The sequence below is a fragment of the Prunus avium genome, chromosome 6 (assembly GCF_965620075.1).
Source record: "Prunus avium chromosome 6, drPruAviu1.hap1.1, whole genome shotgun sequence".
Lineage (NCBI taxonomy): Eukaryota > Viridiplantae > Streptophyta > Magnoliopsida > Rosales > Rosaceae > Prunus > Prunus avium.
In genome coordinates this window covers 20,059,520-20,079,936 of record NC_142289.1, presented here as the reverse complement: position 1 = coordinate 20,079,936, position 20,417 = coordinate 20,059,520, and the positions used below count along the sequence as shown (strand labels likewise).

General features: G+C 40.9%; 1 non-coding gene across 1 annotated transcript; it reads left to right on the top strand.

The window, feature by feature from the left end:
- The first annotated feature begins 3,421 nt into the window (after nt 1-3,421).
- Nucleotides 3,422-3,528, top strand: LOC148293806 (small nucleolar RNA R71). The gene has a single exon (XR_015836884.1). It is a non-coding gene; the product is annotated as a small nucleolar RNA R71 (small nucleolar RNA).
- Nucleotides 3,529-20,417: the final 16,889 nt, after the last annotated feature.

Below are 20,417 nucleotides of genomic sequence, written 5' to 3'. Positions count from 1 at the left end.
ATTAGATACATGCACCAATCTACTCAAGTGATCAGCCACCACATTCTCACTTCCTTTCTTATCTTTTATCTCCAAGTCAAACTCTTGCAACAAGAGGATCCATCTAATGAGGCGTGGCTTGGCATCCTTTTTAGCTAACAAGTATTTCAATGCTGCATGATCAGTGTAAACAATGACCTTGTTAGTAATCAAATAAGATCTGAACTTCTCTAAAGCAAATATGACAGCTAATAACTCCTTCTCTGTGGTGGAATAGTTGAGTTGGGCATCGTTGAGGGTTCTACTAGCATAGTAGATGGCATGTGGCTTCTTATCAACTCGCTGCCCCAAAACAGCTCCAACAGCATAATCTGAGGCGTCACACATCAGTTCAAAAGGCAAGCTCCAATCCGGTGGCATAATGATTGGGGCAGTTGTGAGCATCATTTTCAAAGCATTGAAAGCATTCTCACAGTTTTGATCAAACACAAAATCCATGTCCTTGGCAAGGAGATTGCACAAAGGCCTTGCAATCTTAGAAAAATCTTTAATGAAACGCCTATAGAAACCTGCATGGCCAAGGAAAGAACGTACTTCTTTGACAGAAGTAGGTGAGGGCATAGAAGCAATCAAATCAATCTTAGCTTTATCTACCTCAATTCCATTACTAGAGATGACATGACCAAGAACTATGCCTTGGTTAACCATAAAATGACATTTTTCCCAATTAAGCACAAGGTTATTTTGTTCACATCTAGCCAACACCTTAGATAAGTTATGCAAACATTGATCAAAAGAATCACCAAAGACAGAGAAGTCATCCATGAATACCTCAATAAACCTTTCTACCATGTCGGAGAAAATGCTCATCATGCACCTTTGGAAAGTGGCTGGGGCGTTGCAAAGACCAAAGGGCATCCTCCTATAAGCAAAAGTACCAAAGGGACATGTGAAGGTTGTCTTCTCTTGATCTTCTGGGGCTATGGCGATTTGGTTGTAACCTGAATATCCATCAAGGAAGCAATAGTGGCTATGGCCAGCCAATCTCTCAAGCATTTGATCAATAAATGGAAGAGGGAAGTGATCCTTGCTTGTTGCTGTGTTGAGCTTCCTATAATCAATGCAAACTCTCCAGCCCGTGGTCATCCGTGTTGGTACAAGCTCGTTTGCTTCATTCTTCACCACTGTGATACCTGATTTCTTGGGGACAACTTGTATTGGGCTCACCCATTTACTGTCAGAAATAGGGTAAATAATACCAACATCTAAAAGCTTCATTACCTCTTTCCTTACCACCTCCTTCATGTTTGGATTGAGACGTCTTTGGGCATCCCTCTTAGGCACTGCATTGTCCTCCAATAGTATCCTATGCATGCACGATGTTGGGCTTATGCCTTTGATATCTGCAATGCTCCATCCAATCGCAGTTTTGTGCTCTTTTAGAACCCTCAAAAGCTTCTTCTCATCATTTGGTTCGAGGTGTGAGGCAATGATAACAGGTAGAGTCTCACTCTCACCTAAATAAGCATATTTAAGGTGTGTTGGCAATTGCTTTAATTCCAACTCCGGTGCCTGCACAATAGAAGGTAAAACCTTATTAGTAGGTGCGGGTAAAGATTCAAATTGGTTTGCATACCTCTTTCCCACTTCTATGTAGCTATCCATGCTGCAAACAAGCTCAAGAAGTAAAGGAGAGATCACAGCCTCTAATCTGTCCACTTCTTCTTTCCTTATGCTTTGTGTGATGCATGCTTCAATAGGCTCCAAATAACTCATTGGCAGTGCTTCTTTCACCATATTATCAATTGCATCAAGCTGGAAAACTTCATGCTCATCACTTGGAAACTTGGAGGCTTCAAACACTTTGAATGCTATTGTCTCATCAAACACGTTCATAGTCAATGTACCCTTCTTCACATCAATAATTGCACCGGCAGTTGCCATGAATGGACGACCAAGAATGAGTGGTAACTGATTGTCATGAATTGGTGCTTCTTCCATTTCCAACACCAAGAAATCAGCTGGCAAAATCAGCTCTTCTACTTTCACCAAAACATCTTCTAGAATGCCCCTAGGGTACCTGATAGTTCTATCTGCCAATTGAATGCTCACAGATGTGGCTTGCAACTCACCAAGGTTAAGTTTCTCATAAACATGATATGGCATAAGGTTAATGGATGCACCAAGATCAAGCAAAGCTTTTTGAAACTTAAAATCACCAACTATACAAGGTATAGAAAATGAACCTGGATCCTTTAGCTTTGGAGGTAGCTTTCTTTGTAAGACTGCACTAACCTCTTCACTTAATGCAACCTGTTCATGCTCTTTGAATCTCCTCTTGTTAGTGCATAGATCCTTCAAAAATTTTGCATATTTTGGAATCTGAGCAATGGCATTGAGCAATGGGATGTTGATTTGCACTTTCTTGAATATTTCCATTATCTCATCCAAGCCTTGATCTTTCTTTGACTTTGATAACCTGCTGGGAAAGGGTGCAATAGGCCTAAAAGCATTAGATGAAATTGGAACTTGATTAGCATTAGATGATACCTTAGGGCCTGTGCTCTTTCCAAGAGAATTGAGGGGCTGGTTGGTGGAACCTGTGGGCTGCCCTTGTGGTGGCTGAATGATCTCCACGTTTTCTCCATCTTCTTGCTCTTCATTGGCATCTCCAACCTTATTATCAACTTGTTTACCACTTCTCAAGATGTGCACTGCTTTAACTTGCTCATGATGCCTTGGATTCACCTCCGTTTGGCTTGGAAAAGTTCCGGATGCTCTATTGCTCATGGAGGATGCAATCTGCCCAACTTGCACTTCTAGTTTGTTCACTGCATTTTGAAGATTCTGATTGGTTTGCATCTGTTGCCCCATGAACTTCTTGAACATGTCTTGCAATTCTCCCATTTGATCACCCCTTTGCTCTTGTACTTGTTGGGGAGCTTACTGGAATTGCCTTTGTTGTATTTGAAATCCTGGGGGAGGTCCTTGAGATTGTTGCACATTTGGATTATTGCTCCACCTGAAATTAGGATGATTTCTCCACCCCGGATTGTATGTGTTTGAGTAAGGATCATTCTGAGGATTCCTTCCTTGAAGGGCATTTGCTTGCTCTAGCATGTGCTTTGCAAAAGATTGGTCTTGAACTTCCTCTTTGCTTCCTAGAGGGCCAGTCACTGCCTGTTGAAGCAAAGAACACATAACATCAAGTTTTGCATTAATCTCATTATTAGTACTTACCTCAGAGACCACAGCTTTCATAGGAGCTCCTCTTCCTTTATTGTAGCTCCATTGTTGAGAGTTGGTACTCAAAGATTCAAAGAGAGTAAAAGCCTCATCTGCTGTTTTGTTCATCAGTCCTTCTCCACTTGTTGCATCTACCATCATCCTTTCGGAATCAAGCAAACCTTCATAGAAAGATTGCATTTGCATCCAACTCTCTATATTGTGGTGTGGGCAAGAACTCATCATCTCCTTGTACCTCTCCCAGCATTCATGAAAAGCTTCTCCTTCTCTTTGTGTGAAACCAAGAATTTCCTTTCTAATCTTGTTAGTCTTTTGAGCTGGAAAGAATTTCTGCAAAAACTTATTAGAAAGCTCATCCCAAGTACGAATTGAAGCATTAGGCAAAGAGTATAACCATGACTTAGCCTTATCTTTTAAACTGAATGGGAATAGCCTCATCTTAATCTGCTCATCATCAAGTCCTTGAATTTTGATTGTAGCACATATTTCAAAGAATTGCTTAACATGCATGTAAGGATCCTCAGTGGTATTACCATAATAAGTTGGAAGAAGATGAATCATACCACTTCTAAGCTCAAACCTGTCAATTGTGAGTTGAGGATAGACGATGCACGAAGGTTGATCAGTGACTTTGGGGATGGAAAATTCACGCAGGGGTTTCCTAGGTTGGACAACAAGCGCACCACCTCCTTCATCATTATTGTTGTTGTTTGGAATCTCTGCCATCTTGCTTGAACCTTCAGATTCGTAGCTCTCAGATTCAGCACTTAAAGAACTATAATTCCTCCTCAAACCAACACGTACAGCAAAAGTTCCTGGTGAAATTGGCTCAGAATCAGATTCGGACATATATGCACACACAAGAAACCAATTAGTGCCTTCAAATGGAGATAACAACTAAAAAGAAAAACAGAATACAGAAATAAAAACCAACGAAAACAAAAACAAAAACACTCAAAGTAATCTAACTATAGCACCATCGTTACCGGTTCCCCGGCAACGGCGCCAAAAACTTGTTGAGCCTATTCCTAACAACTAAAATGAGTTATTAAAAATAGAAACTTCAATTCTCGCAAGTGCACGAACCATTTATAGTATAGCTTATGAAATACGAGGTCGATCCCACGGAGAATGGTAACTTGGTTGCAAGTTAAACTACTTAGAATGATGGAAAAACTGAAAACAAAGAAACAAACTAACTAACAATTGGCAAGGTCTAGGACAGAATCCTAGCACCACACACGCACTCGAATGGGGGGTTTTTGTTGTTTAAATGAAAACAAGAGAATGAAATGGAAGTGCTGGAAGTAAACAATGGCAGCAATGAACAAGTTGTGAAACAATGATTGAGAAGTGTTAGAGCCTTGGAATCTACCACTAGTCTTCCTATCCAAGTTATGAATGCATAGAAATTGACTCAAGCTTCATTAACAATAGATTATCGCATACAAGCCTATGGTATCTAGGTGCAGGATGCATGATTCTCCTAAGGCATGTAATTGTGCATGGTATCTACACAACACGTGATCTCTAATATGCAACCTAAGCATGGTATCTACTTAGAATAAAGCATATAAGAGTCATTAAGTTCCTTGAGAATATGATAATCACACAAGTCCTAGAACATGGTATCTGTCCTAGTCAACCTATGGTTATTAACCCCTTGAATGATTCTTAGGCCATTCATGTGTTGCTTGTGAAAGGAGAGTAGAATTGGTGAATCTAAACCCCTTCCCAACCTGTGCTAGATGCATAAAATCCTAGTTAGCTACTCCAAGAAAACATACATCAAGCACATAATAAGCTGGAGATTAACAACTTGATAATGAAAGCAAGGAAATCAATTAACTATGAAATCATCCATAACATTGAATATTCATGACTAGGGCTTCATCCTAAGCCCTAACAAAATGGATTAGTTAAACATAATTATGAATACAGAAGATAAGAAATACATAGGTAGAATAAAGAGAATAGAAGAACTAGCTGGTGGCAGCAAGGTAGTTTCCAGGACAGCTCCCAGCTCTCCCTCCTTTGCAGCTAGCTCTCTCTCTCTCTTTGTGGTGAATCTGAATGTGTGTATGGAAGTAATGGATGAAGTGAATTGTGTCTGGGATGTGGAATGGAAGTGGTATTTATAGGGAGAAGGAAAGGGGAATTCTGAATTGAATATGACTAATGCATACAACACTTGTATTTAGATAATCAGAATTGGTTGCTGCACTAATAAATCCCACCAGCAGCCATAGGTCATCTTCATGTCAGCATGATCAAGCATCCATCCAGAAACCAATAGCTCATGCCTAGCTCACCATGACCAAGCATCCATCAGCTCATCCTCATGTCAGCATGATGTGTATTTTGATGGGCTCACGGATTGGGTTTGGCTGAATCCAAATATGACTTTAAGATATCCATTTTGAAGTTCAGAATGTCTCTGATCCAACCACACAAGTATTGGCCCAATCCAAGCTCGGATGAAGAAGATAAGTCCGAAATGAACTTCTAACTCAATATCCAGTTTTTGCACGTTTTGCACCATTTTGCTTCAAAAGCAATCTCTTGCTGCCTTCAACCTATAGAACACACAAACATAGGTAAGTGACTTGAAATAAAGAGAAACTAAACAAAATTACTAAGTAACGAAGGCATGCAAATGTGTGAAATTATGAACTTATCAGCCCCAAACTTGGGGAACATCATAATATGGTGGGAGGAGTCATTTGTTGAGTTTTGACTGAAATCCAATCGCTAGAAGTATGGAATACACCCACCACTCCAATTAGGAACGAACTGCCGTTGAACTTGAATTGTCCAATTTCTCACACCTATTGATTTCGGATCGAGACCAAAACTTGGGAAACATCATAATATGGTGGGAGGAGTCATTTGGTGAGTTTTGAGTGAAATGCAATCGCTAGAAGTGTGGAATACACCAACCACTCCAATTAGGAACGAACTGCCGTTGAACTTGAATTGTCCAATTTCTCACACCTATTGATTTCGGATCGAGCCCAAAACTTGGGCAACATCATAATATGTTGGGAGGAGTCATTTGGTGAGTTTTGAGTGAAATCCAATCGCTAGAAGTATGGAATACACCAACCACTCCAATTAGGAACGAACTGCCGTTGAACTTGGATTGTCCAATTTGGAACACCTATTGATTTCGGATCGCGCCCAAAACTTGGGCAACATCATAATATGGTGGAAGGAGTCATTTGGTGAGTTTTGAGTGAAATCCAATCGCTAGAAGTATGGAATGCACCAACCACTCCTATTTGGAACGAACTGCCGTTGAACTTGAATTGTCCAATTTCTCACACCTATTGATTTTGGATCAAGCCCAAAACTTGGGCAACATCATCATATGGTGGGAGGAGTCATTTGGTTAGTTTTGAGTGAAATCCAATCGCTAGAAGTATGGAATACACCAACCACTCCAATTAGGAACTAACTGCCGTTGAACTTGAATTGTCCAATTTCTCACACCTATTGATTTCGGATCGAGCCCCAAACTTGGGCAACATCATAAAATGGTGGGAGAAGTCATTTGGTGAGTTTTGAGTGAAATCCAATCGCTAGAAGTATGGAATACACCAACCACTCCAATTAGGAACGAACTGCCGTTGCACTCGAATTGTCCAATTTGGAACACCTATTGATTTCGGATCGAGCCCAAAACTTGGGCAACATCATAATATGGTGGGAGGAGTCATTTGGTGAGTTTTGAGTGAAATCCAATCGCTAGAAGTATGGAATACACCAACCACTCCAATTAGGAACGAACTGCCGTTGAACTTGAATTGTCCAATTTCTCACACCTATTGATTTCGGATCGAGCCCCAAACTTGGGCAACATCATAATATGGTGGGAGGAGTCATTTGGTGAGTTTTGAGTGAAATCCAATCTCTAGAAGTATGGAATACACCAACCACTCCAGTTAGGAACGAACTGCCGTTGAACTTGAATTGTCCAATTTGGAACACGTATTGATTTCGGATCGAGCCCCAAACTTGGGCAACATCATAATATGGTGGGAAGAGTCATTTGGTGAGGTTTGAGAGAAATCCAATCGCTAGACGTATGTAATACACCAACCACTCCAATTAGGAACGAACTGCCGTTGGACTTGATTTGTCCAATGTGGAACACCTATTGATTTCGGATCGAGCCCAAAACTTGGGCAACATCATAATATGGTGGGAGGAGTCATTTGGTGAGTTTTGAGTGAAATCCAATCGCTAGAAGTATGGAATAAACCAACCACTCCCATTAGGAACGATTGCCGTTGAACTTGGATTGTCCAATTTCGTACACCTATTGATTTCTAATCGAGCCCAAAACTCGGGCAACATCATAATATGGTGGGAGGAGATATTTGGTGTGTTTTGAGTGAAATCCAATCGCTAGAACTATGAATTACCCCAAACCCTCCATTTTGGAACGAAGTTCCTTTGAACTTGAATTGTCCAATTTCGTACAACTATTGATTTCGGATCGAGGCCAAAACTTGGGCAACATCATAATATGGTGGGAGGAGTCATTTGGTGCGTTTCGAGTGAAATCCAATCGCTAGAAGTATGGAATACACCAACCACTCCAATTAGGAACGAACTGCCGTTGAACTTGAATTGTCCAATTTGGAACACCTATTGATTTCGGATCAAGCCCAAAACTTGGGCAACATCATAATATGGTGGGAGGAGTCATTTGGTTAGTTTTGAGTGAAATCCAATCGCTAGAAGTATGGAACACACCAACCACTCCAATTAGGAACGAACTGCCGTTGCACTCGAATTGTCCAATTTGGAACACGTATTGATTTCGGATCGAGCCCAAAACTTGGGCAACATCATAATATGGTGGGAGGAGTCATTTGGAGAGTTTTGAGTGAAATCCAGTCGCTAGAATTATGGAATACACCAACCACTCCTATTAGGAACGAGCTGCCGTTGAACTTGAATTGTCCAATTTGGAACCCCTATTGATTTCGGATCGAGCCCAAAACTTGGGCAATATCATAATATGGTGGGAGGAGTCATTTGGTGAGTTTTGAGTGAAATCCAATCGCTAGAAGTATGGAATACACCAACCACTCCAATTAGGAACGAACTGCCGTTGAACTTGAATTGTCCAATTTCTCACACCTATTGATTTCGGATCGAGCCCCAAACTTGGGCAACATCATAATATGGTGGGAAGAGTCATTTGGTGAGTTTTGAGTGAAATCCAATCGCTAGAAGTATGGAATACACCAACCACTCCAGTTAGGAACGAACTACCGTTGAACTTGAATTGTCCAATTTGGAACACCTATTGATTTCGGATCTAGCCCAAAACTTGGGCAAGATCATAATATGGTGGGAGGAGTCATTTCGTGAGTTTTGAGTGAAATCCAATCGCTAGAAGTATGGAATACACCAACCACTCCAATTAGGAACGAACTGCCGTTGAACTTGAATTGTCCAATTTCTCGCACCTATTGATTTCGGATCGAGCCCAAAACTTGGGCAACATCATAATATGGTGGGAGGAGTCATTTGGTGAGTTTTGAGTGAAATCCAATTGCTAGAAGTATGGAATACACCAACCACTCCAATTAGGAACGAACTGCCGTTGAACTTGAATTGTCCAATTTGGAACACCTATTGATTTCGGATCGAGCCCCAAACTTGGGCAACGACATAATTTGGTGGGAAGATTCATTTGGTGACTTTGGAGTGAAATCCAATCGCTAGAAGTATGGAATACAATAACCACTCCAATTAGGAACGAACTGCCGTTGAACTTGAATTGTCCATTTTGGAACACCTATTGATTTCGGATCGAGCCCAAAACTTGGGCAACATCATAATATGGTGGGAGGAGTGATTTGGTTAGTTTTGTGTGAAATCCAATCGCTAGAAGTATGGAATACCCCAACCACTCCAATTAGGAACTAACTGCCGTTGAACTGGAATTGTCCAATTTGGAACACCTATTGATTTCGGATCGAGCCCAAAACTTGGGCAACATCATCATATGGTGGGAGGAGTCATTTGGTGAGTTTTGAGTGAAATCCAATCGCTAGAAGTATGGAATACACCAACCACTCCAATTAGGAACGAGTTGCCGTTGAACTTGAATTGTCCTATTTGGAACACCTATTGACTTCGGATCGAGCCCAAAACCTGGGCAACATCATAATATGGTGGGAGGAGTCATTTGGTGAGTTTTGAGTGAAATCCAATCGCTAGAAGTATGGAATACACCAACCACTCCAATTAGGAACGAACTGCCGTTGAACTTGAATTGCCCAATTTCTCACACCTATTGATTTCGGATCGAGGCCCAAACTTGGGCAACATCATAATATGGTGGGAGGAGTCATTTGGTGAGTTTTGAGTGAAATCCAATCGCTAGAAGTATGGAATACACCAACCACTCCAATTAGGAACGAACTGCCGTTGAACTTGAATTGTCCAATTTCTCACACCTATTGATTTCGGATCGAGCCCCAAACTTGGGCAACATCATAATATGGTGGGAGGAGTCATTTGGTAAGTTTTGAGTGAAATCCAATCGCTAGAAGTATGGAATACACCAACCACTCCAGTTAGGAACGAACTGCCGTTGAACTTGAATTGTCCAATTTGGAACACCTATTGATTTCAGATCGATCCCCAAACTTGGGCAACATCATAATATGGTGGGAAGAGTCATTTGGTGAGTTTTGAGTGAAATCCAATCGCTAGAAGTATGGAATACACCAACCACTCCAATCAGGAACGAACTGCCGTTGAACTTGAATTGTCCAATTTCTCACACCTATTCAGTTCGAATCGAGCCCAAAACTTGGGCAACATCATAATATGGTGGGAGGAGTAATTTGGTGAGTTTTGAGTGAAATCCAATCGCTAGAAGTATTGAATACACCAACCACTCCAATTAGGAACGAACTGCCGTTGAACTTGAATTGTCCAATTTGGAACACCTATTGATTTCGGATCGAGCCCCAAACTTGGGCAACATCATAATTTGGTGGGAGGAGTCATTTGGTGAGCTGTGAGTGAAATCCAATCGCTAGAAGTATGGAATACACCAACCACTCCAATTAGGAACGAACTGCCGTTGAACTTGAATTGTCCAATTTCTCACTCCTATTGATTTCGAATCGAGCCCAAAACTTGGGCAACATCATAATATGGTCGGAGGAGTCATTTGGTTAGTTTTGAGTGTAATCCAATCTCTTGAAGTATGGAATACACGAACCACTCCAATTAGGAACGAACTGCCGTTGAACTCTAATTGTCAAATTTGGAAGACCTATTGATTTCGGATCGAGCCCAAAACTTGGGCAACATCATAATATGGTGGGAGGAGTCAATTGGTGAGTTTTGAGTGAAATCCAATCGCTAGAAGTATGGAATACACCAACCACTCCAATTAGGAACGAACTGCCGTTGAACTTGAATTGTCCAATTTGGAACACCTATTAATTTCGTATCGAGCCCAAAACTTGGGCAACATCATAATATGGTGGGAGGAGTAATTTGGTGAGTGTTGAGTGAAATCCAATCGCTAGAAGTATGGAATACACCAACCACTCCACTTAGGAACGAACTGCCGTTAAACTTGAATTGTCCAATTTGAAACACCTATTGATTTCGGATCGAGCCCAAAACTTGGGCAACATCATAATATGGTGGGAGGAGTCATTTGGTGAGTTTTGAGTGAAATCCAATGGCTAGAAGTATGGAATACACCAACCACTCCAATTAGGAACGAACTGCCGTTGAACTTGAATTGTCCAATTTCTCACACCTATTGATTTCGGATCGAGCCCCAAACTTGGGCAACATCATAATATGGTGGGAGGAGTCAATTGGTGAGTTTTGACTGAAATCCAATCGCTAGAAGTATGGAATACACCAACCACAACAATTAGGAACGATCTGCCGTTGAACTTGAATTGTCCATTTTATCACACCTATTGATTTCGGATCGAGCCCAAAACTTGGGCAACATCATAATATGGTGGGAGGAGTCATTCGGTGAGTTTTGAGTGAAATCCAATCGCTAGAAGTATGGAATACACCAACCACTCCAGTTAGGAAGGAACTGCCGTTGAACTTGAATTGTCCATTTTGGAACACCTATTGATTTCGGATCGAGCCCAAAACTTGGGCAACATCATAATATGGTGGGAGGAGTGATTTGGTTAGTTTTGTGTGAAATCCAATCGCTAGAAGTATGGAATACCCCAATCACTCCAATTAGGAACTAACTGCCGTTGAACTGGAATTGTCCAATTTGGAACACCTATTGATTTCGGATCGAGCCCAAAACTTGGGCAACATCATCATATGGTGGGAGGAGTCATTTGGTGAGTTTTGAGTGAAATCCAATCGCTAGAAGTATGGAATACAACAACCACTCCAATTAGGAACGAGTTGCCGTTGAACTTGAATTGTCCTATTTGGAACACCTATTGACTTCGGATCGAGCCCAAAACCTGGGCAACATCATAATATGGTGGGAGGAGTCATTTGGTGAGTTTTGAGTGAAATCCAATCGCTAGAAGTATGGAATACACCAACCACTCCAATTAGGAACGAACTGCCGTTGAACTTGAATTGCCCAATTTCTCACACCTATTGATTTCGGATCGAGGCCCAAACTTGGGCAACATCATAATATGGTGGGAGGAGTCATTTGGTGAGTTTTGAGTGAAATCCAATCGCTAGAAGTATGGAATACACCAACCACTCCAATTAGGAACGAACTGCCGTTGAACTTGAATTGTCCAATTTCTCACACCTATTGATTTCGGATCGAGCCCCAAACTTGGGCAACATCATAATATGGTGGGAGGAGTCATTTGGTAAGTTTTGAGTGAAATCCAATCGCTAGAAGTATGGAATACACCAACCACTCCAGTTAGGAACGAACTGCCGTTCAACTTGAATTGTCCAATTTGGAACACCTATTGATTTCAGATCGATCCCCAAACTTGGGCAACATCATAATATGGTGGGAAGAGTCATTTGGTGAGTTTTGAGTGAAATCCAATCGCTAGAAGTATGGAATACACCAACCACTCCAATCAGGAACGAACTGCCGTTGAACTTGAATTGTCCAATTTCTCACACCTATTCAATTCGAATCGAGCCCAAAACTTGGGCAACATCATAATATGGTGGGAGGAGTAATTTGGTGAGTTTTGAGTGAAATCCAATCGCTAGAAGTATTGAATACACCAACCACTCCAATTAGGAACGAACTGCCGTTGAACTTGAATTGTCCAATTTGGAACACCTATTGATTTCGGATCGAGCCCCAAACTTGGGCAACATCATAATTTGGTGGGAGGAGTCATTTGGTGAGCTGTGAGTGAAATCCAATCGCTAGAAGTATGGAATACACCAACCACTCCAATTAGGAACGAACTGCCGTTGAACTTGAATTGTCCAATTTCTCACTCCTATTGATTTCGAATCGAGCCCAAAACTTGGGCAACATCATAATATGGTCGGAGGAGTCATTTGGTTAGTTTTGAGTGTAATCCAATCTCTAGAACTATGGAATACACGAACCACTCCAATTAGGAACGAACTGCCGTTGAACTCTAATTGTCAAATTTGGAAGACCTATTGATTTCGGATCGAGCCCAAAACTTGGGCAACATCATAATATGGTGGGAGGAGTCAATTGGTGAGTTTTGAGTGAAATCCAATCGCTAGAAGTATGGAATACACCAACCACTCCAATTAGGAACGAACTGCCGTTGAACTTGAATTGTCCAATTTGGAACACCTATTAATTTCGTATCGAGCCCAAAACTTGGGCAACATCATAACATGGTGGGAGGAGTAATTTGGGGAGTGTTGAGTGAAATCCAATCGCTAGAAGTATGGAATACACCAACCACTCCACTTAGGAACGAACTGCCGTTAAACTTGAATTGTCCAATTTGAAACACCTATTGATTTCGGATCGAGCCCAAAACTTGGGCAACATCATAATATGGTGGGAGGGGTCATTTGGTGAGTTTTGAGTGAAATCCAATGGCTAGAAGTATGGAATACACCAACCACTCCAATTAGGAACGAACTGCCGTTGAACTTGAATTGTCCAATTTCTCACACCTATTGATTTCGGATCGAGCCCCAAACTTGGGCAACATCATAATATGGTGGGAGGAGTCAATTGGTGAGTTTTGACTGAAATCCAATCGCTAGAAGTATGGAATACACCAACCACAACAATTAGGAACGATCTGCCGTTGAACTTGAATTGTCCATTTTATCACACCTATTGATTTCGGATCGAGCCCAAAACTTGGGCAACATCATAATATGGTGGGAGGAGTCATTTGGTGAGTTTTGAGTGAAATCCAATCCCTAGAAGTATGGAATACACCAACCACTCCAATTAGGAACGAACTGCCGTTGAACTTGAATTGTCCAATTTGGAACACCTATTGATTTCAGATCGAGCCCAAACCTTGGGCAACATCATAATATGGTGGGAGGAGTCATTTGGTGAGTTTTGAGAGAAATCCAATCTCTAGAAGTATGGAATACCCCAACCACTCCAGTTATGAACGAACTGCTGTTGAACTTGAATTGTCCAATTTGGAACACCTACTGATTTCGGATCGAGCCCAAAACTTGGGCAACAACATAACATGGTGGGAGGAGTCATGTGGTGTGTTTTGAGTGAAATCCAATCGCTAGAAGTATGGAATACACCAACCACTCCAATTAGGAACGAACTGCCGTTGAACTCTAATTGTCAAATTTGGAAGACCTATTGATTTCGGATCGGGCCCAAAACTTGGGCAACATCATAATATGGTGGGAGGAGTCATTTGGTGAGTTTTGAGTGAAATCCAATCGCTAGAAGTATGGAATACACCAACCACTGCAATTAGGAACGAACTGCCGTTGAACTTGAATTGTCCAATTTCTCACACCTATTGATTTCGGATCGAGCCCAAAACTTGGGCAACATCATAATATGGTGGGAGGAGTCAATTGGTCAGTTTTGAGTGAAATCCAATCGCTAGAAGTATGGAATACACCAACCACTCCAATTAGGAATGAACTGCCGTTGAACTCTAATTGTCAAATTTGGAAGACCTATTGATTTCGGATCGAGCCCAAAACTTGGGCAACATCATAATATGGTGGGAGGAGTCAATCGGTGAGTTTTGAGTGAAATCCAATCGCTAGATGTGTGGAATACAACAACCACTCCAATTAGGAACGAGTTGCCGTTGAACTTGAATTGTCCTATTTGGAACACCTATTGACTTCGGATCGAGCCCAAAACCTGGGCAACATCATAATATGGTGGGAGGAGTCATTTGGTGAGTTTTGAGTGAAATCCAATCGCTAGAAGTATGGAACACACCAACCACTCCAATTAGGAATGAACTGCCGTTGAACTTGAATTGTCCAATTTCTCACACCTATTGATTTCGGATCGAGCCCAAAACTTGGGCAACATCATAATATGGTGGGAGGAGTCAATTGGTCAGTTTTGAGTGAAATTCAATCTCTAGAAGTATGGAATACACCAACTACTCCAATTTGGAACGAACTGCCGTTGAACTTGAATTGTCCAATTTCTCACACCTATTGATTTCGGATCGAGCCCAAAACTTGGGCAACATCATAATATGGTGGGAGGAGTCATTTGGTTAGTTTTGTGTGAAATCCAATCGCTAGAAGTATGGAATACACCAACCACTCCAATTAGGAACGAACTGCCGTTGAACTCTAATTGTCAAATTTGGAAGACCTATTGATTTCGGATCGGGCCCAAAACTTGGGCAACATCATAATATGGTGGGAGGAGTCATTTGGTGAGTTTTGAGTGAAATCCAATCGCTAGAAGTATGGAATACACCAACCACTGCAATTAGGAACGAACTGCCGTTGAACTTGAATTGTCCAATTTCTCACACCTATTGATTTCGGATCGAGCCCAAAACTTGGGCAACATCATAATATGGTGGGAGGAGTCAATTGGTCAGTTTTGAGTGAAATCCAATCTCTAGAAGTATGGAATACACCAACTACTCCAATTTGGAACGAACTGCCGTTGAACTTGAATTGTCCAATTTCTCACACCTATTGATTTCGGATCGAGCCCAAAACTTGGGCAACATCGTAATATGGTGGGAGGAGTCATTTGGTTAGTTTTGAGTAAAATCCAATCGCTAGAAGTATGGAATACACCAACCACTCCAATTAGGAACGAACTGCCGTTGAACTCTAATTGTCAAATTTGGAAGACCTATTGATTTCGGATCGAGCCCAAAACTCTGGGAACATCATAATATGGTGGGAGGAGTCAATTGGTGAGTTTTAAGTGAAATCCAATCGCTAGAAGTATGGAATACACCAACCACTGCAATTAGGAACGAACTGCCGTTGAACTTGAATTGTCCAATTTGGAACACCTATTGATTTCGTATCGAGCCCAAAACTTGGGCAACGTCATAATATGGTGGGATGAGTAATTTGGTGAGTTTTGAGTGAAATCCAATCGCTAGAAGTATGGAATACACCAACCACTCCAATTTGGAACGAACTGCCGTTGAACTTGAATTGTCCAATTTGGAACACCTATTGATTTCGGATAGAGCCCAAAACTTGGGCAACATCATAATATTGTGGGAGGAGTCATTTGGTGAGTTTTGAGTGAAATCCAATCGCAAGAAGTATGGAATACACCAACCACTCCAATTAGGAACGAACTTCCGTTGAACTTGAATTGACCAATTTATCACACCTATTGAATTCGGATCGAGCCCAAAACTTGGGCAACATCATAATATGGTGGGAGGAGTCATTTGGTTAGTTTTGTGTGAAATCCAATCGCTAGAAGTATGGAATACACCAACCACACCAATTAGGAAAGAACTGCCGTTGAACTCTAATTGTCAAATTTGGAAGACCTATTGATTTCGGATCGAGCCCAAAACTTGGGCAACATCATAATATGGTGGGAGGAGTCAATTGGTGAGTTTTAAGTGAAATCCAATCGCTAGAAGTATGGAATACACCAACCACTGCAATTAGGAACGAACTGCCGTTGAACTTGAATTGTCCAATTTGGAACACCTATTGATTTCGGATCGAGCCCCAAACTTGGGCAACATCATAATATGGTGGGAGGAGTCATTTGGTGAGTTTTGAGTGAAATCCAATCGCTTGAAGTATGGAATACACCAACCACTGCAATTAGGAACGAACTGCCGTTGAAGTTGAATTGTCCAATTTGGAACACCTATTGATTTCGTATCGAGCCCAAAACTTGGGCAACGTCATAATATGGTGGGATGAGTAATTTGGTGAGTTTTGAGTGAAATCCAATCGCTAGAAGTATGGAATACACCAACCACTCCAATTTGGAACGAACTGCCGTTGAACTTGAATTGTCCAATTTGGAACAGCTATTGATTTCGGATAGAGCCCAAAACTTGGGCAACATCATAATATTGTGGGAGGAGTCATTTGGTGAGTTTTGAGAGAAATCCAATCGCTAGAAGTATGGAATACACCAAGCACTCCAATTAGGAACGAACTGCCGTTGAACTTGAATTGTCCAATTTCTCACACCTATTGATTTCGGATCGAGCCCCAAACTTGGGCAACATCATAATATGGTGGGAGGAGTCATTTGGTGAGTTTAGAGAGAAATCCAATCGCTTGAAGTATGGAATACACCAACCACTGCAATTAGGAACGAACTGCCGTTGAACTTGAATTGTCCAATTTGGAACACCTATTGACTTCGGTTCTAGCCCAAAACTTGGGTAACATCATAATATGGTGGGAGGGGTCATTTGGTGGGTTTTGGGTGAAATCCAATCGCTAGAAGTATGGAATACACCAACCACTGCAATTAGGAACAAACTGCCGTTGAACTTGAATTGTCCAATTTCTCACACCTATTAATTTCGGATCGAGCCCAAAACTTGGGCAACATCATAATATGGTGGGAGGAGTCAATTGGTGAGTTTTGAGTGAAATCCAATTCTAGAAGTATGGAATACACCAACCACTCCAATTAGGAACGATCTGCCGTTGAACTTGAATTGTCCAATTTCTCACACCTATTGATTTCGGATCGAGCCCAAAACTTGGGCAACATCATAATATGGCGGGAGCAGTCATTTGGTTAGTTTTGAGTGAAATCCAATCGCTAGAAGTATGGAATACACCAAACACCCCAAGTAGGAACGAACTGCCGTTGAACTTGAATTGTCCAATTTGGACGACCTATTGATTTCGGATCGAGCCCAAAACTTGGGCAACATCATAATATGGTGGGAGGAGTCAATTTGTGAGTTTTGAGTGAAAAACAATTCTAGAAGTATGGAATACACCAACCACTCCAATTAGGAACGATCTGCCGTTGAACTTGAATTGTCCAATTTCTCACACCTATTGATTTCGGATCGAGCCCCGAACTTGGGCAACATCATAAAATGGTGGGAGGAGTCATTTGGTGAGTTTTGAGTGAAATCCAATCGCTAGATGTATGGAATACAGCAACCACTCCAATTAGGAACGAACTGCCGTTGAACTTGAATTGTCCAATTTCTCACACCTATTGATTTCGGATCGAGCCCAAAACTTGGGCAACATCATAATATGGTGGGAGGAGTCATTTGGTGAGTTTTGAGTGAAATCCAATCGCTAGAAGTATGGAATACACCAACCACTCCAATTAGGAACGAACTGTCGTTGAAATTGAATTGACCAATTTCTCACACCTATTGATTTCGGATAGAGCCCAAAACTTGGGCAACATCAAAATATGGTGGGAGGAGTCATTTGGTATGTTTTGAGTGAAATCCAATCGCAAGAAGTATGGAATACACCAACCACTCCAATTTGGAACGAACTGCCGTTGAACTTGAATTGTCCAATTTGGAACGCCTATTGATTTCGGATAGAGCCCAAAACTTGGGCAACATCATAATATGGTGGGAGGAGTCATTTGGTATGTTTTGAGTGAAATCCAATCGCAAGAAGTATGGAATACACCAACCACTCCAATTAGGAACGAACTTCCGTTGAACTTGAATTGTCTAATTTCTCACACCTATTGATTTCGGATCGAGCCCAAAACTTGGGCAACATCATAATATGGTGGGAGGAGTCATTTGGTGAGTTTTGAGTAAAATCCAATCTCTAGAAGTATGGAATACACCAACCACTCCAGGTAGGAACGAACTGCCGTTGTACTTGAATTGTCCCATTTGGAACACCTATTGATTTCGGATCGAGCCCAAAACTTGGGCAACGTCATAATATGGTGGGAGGAGTCATTTGGTGAGTTTTGAGTGAAATCCAATCGCTAGAAGTATGGAATACACCAACCACTCCAATTAGGAACGAACTGTCGTTGAACTTGAATTGTCCAATTTCTCACACCTATTGAATTCGGATCGAGCCCCAAACTTGGGCAACATCATAATATGGTGGGAGGAGTCATTTGGTGAGTTTTGAGTGAAATCCAATCGCTAGAAGTATGGAATACACCAACCACTCCAATTAGGAACGAACTGCCGTTGAACATGAGTTGTCCAATTTCTTACACCTATTGAAAGTTTGGTCCGCGTTGTGTTCTTCATTTTTTCATGCTGAATCCAACGACATAAAGAACGTTAAATTTGACCAAGTGGTTTGAAAGTTACATGTCAAAACAGATTATATGTTGAAATTGAGCAGAATAGCAATTTGAAACCTCACGTTTTTCTTTTATGTTTCTTTTCTTTGAGTCATTTTCAGTTTTCCTTCCCACACCAATGATAAATCTTGAGTCTAACTTCTAATATGGCTCTTAGGAATTTGATAAGCATTATGTTAGGTCTGAATCTTATTCTTTTGCTAGCTAAGTCTCACATAATTGTGCTTGAGCTTTCTATGCACTTTAGCCATGATTATACAACTCTTGCATGTCTTACCCAATTGTATGCATTTTTGCTTGTGTGATTCACTGGAATGTCAAGTTTATAACTAAGATATGATTTAGGCCATCTTTGTTAAGCCTCTTTCTTTTTCCTCTATCAACCCATACAATACATATTCCATTGTAAACCCTTTTGTGCCCAAACACTTAGCCATTTCTTTCTATCACCTTATCATCCATTAAACATCCTACCATCTAGGGGACATGTAGAGTATGATTGTATTTCAGATTGTAATGTATTCAAGGCAATAAATGAGCTATTAAAAAAAATTCAAAGAAAAAGAGAAAAGAAGTGTGGCCAATGTAGTCACGACCCTAGGGTGATATAAGGAGAAATCAAGGTGATCTAGGGTAAAGAGCCGCAAAATTGGGCCAAATATTATACAAAGAGTGTAAATGTCAAAATCAAATTGTGAAGTAATTCAATTGCAAAATCTGGTGTTGTGAGCTTTTCAATTTATGTGCCTTACATTTCAAACGTCCATGATCTTGTTTACATGTCATGCTCTACTTTGCTCCTTAGACTTTGTGTTTTCATATCCATTCTTTGTCTAACCATTACCATAACCGCATTACCGCCATGAGTAAAGTCCTATTGATCTTGGTTTAGCTTGGCAAACTTGTGTTCATTCTTGCAGGAATTCATATCGTTGTTTGAGAAGCATGAGTTGTATCTTCATGGCTATTTCACACACACACCTTGAGCATGATTTGAGTGAGATTGTGGTAGCACTTGAATAATGTTTAGAACTTCCTTAGTGCTTGTTTTGTTCCTTGTTGAGCCATGTCTATGAAGTTTAACATTTTTGTCCGGTTGGAAGGTTAACGGTTTTTGTATTTTGTTTTGTTTTGTTTTGCTTAAGGGCTAACAAATCTATTAAGTTTTCTAACTACTTTGTTTTGTAGAGTCAGTAAAACGTTTGTGGGTATCGTATCTGTTAAACCCTCAGGAGACACAATTCCTCCTACTAGGGATGCCTAGAGGTTTAAAGGCTTGTTGCATACGCTCAATGCAATCGAGTTACCTACGAAAGTGGTCTAGTTAACTTCTTGTTTTGTTTTTAGCTTTGTTTTTCTTTTGTTTTGCTCGAGGACTAGCAAAATCTAAGTTTGGGGGTGTGTTAAGCTCATAATTTCATACATATACATGCCCAAATTTACTTACTTCTTTTGCTTAGTTTCCTAGATTTCTATGTTATTTGCCTCTCTTTGT